At 50.4% G+C, this 605-nt stretch overlaps 1 pseudogene; it reads right to left on the reverse strand.

Annotated features, from left to right (window-relative positions):
* Nucleotides 1-231: 231 nt before the first annotated feature.
* LOC129416877 (5S ribosomal RNA) lies at nt 232-350 on the reverse strand (annotated as a pseudogene).
* Between the last annotated feature and the right edge of the window lie 255 nt (nt 351-605).

A 605-nucleotide genomic window follows, 5' to 3' on the forward strand; every position in this document is an offset into this window, starting at 1 on the left:
CACTCCTCCGCCATGCTGTTTTGGACAGTGAGCAGAGACAGAAAAGAAGTGTCTGACCGCCCCCTGGTGGAGGAAGGGAAAATGATACAGACTGAGCCGGCCCTTTGGCACACACAAACGGAGAAGAGACAAGCCAACGCAGAGCACAGAAAAGAAATGCACCAATCGGCGTAAAAGGAGAAAAGCGAGCATGGGAGAAGGGCTTCCAATACAGAAGGAAGGAAACCCAAAAGCTTACAGCACCTGGTATTCCCAGGCGGTCTCCCACCCAAGTACTAGCCAGGAACGACCCTGCTTAGCTTCCGAGATTGGACGAGATCAGGCATGATCAGGGAGGTATGGCCGTAAGCAAAAGCTTGTGCCAAAATAGGGATCTTTAAACGAATGCCTACCGAGTCCTGATCGGCTCTCCCTGTATGTGGGACATTGACCCAGTAACCTTCATGCCCCCCTCCACTAAGTCCGGTTTCTTTAGCACAAAAGGTCGGGTAATTCATTAAATAACTACACGTCGGGGACGGATCCATTGTTTCGTCCTAATACGCTTTCCTTTTTGCTTTCTTTTACTCATTAGATCCCGTTCTCCTTTCGCTCACCGGAGCACG

The sequence above is a fragment of the Misgurnus anguillicaudatus genome, chromosome 11, assembly GCF_027580225.2.
Source record: "Misgurnus anguillicaudatus chromosome 11, ASM2758022v2, whole genome shotgun sequence".
NCBI classification, from domain to species: domain Eukaryota; kingdom Metazoa; phylum Chordata; class Actinopteri; order Cypriniformes; family Cobitidae; genus Misgurnus; species Misgurnus anguillicaudatus.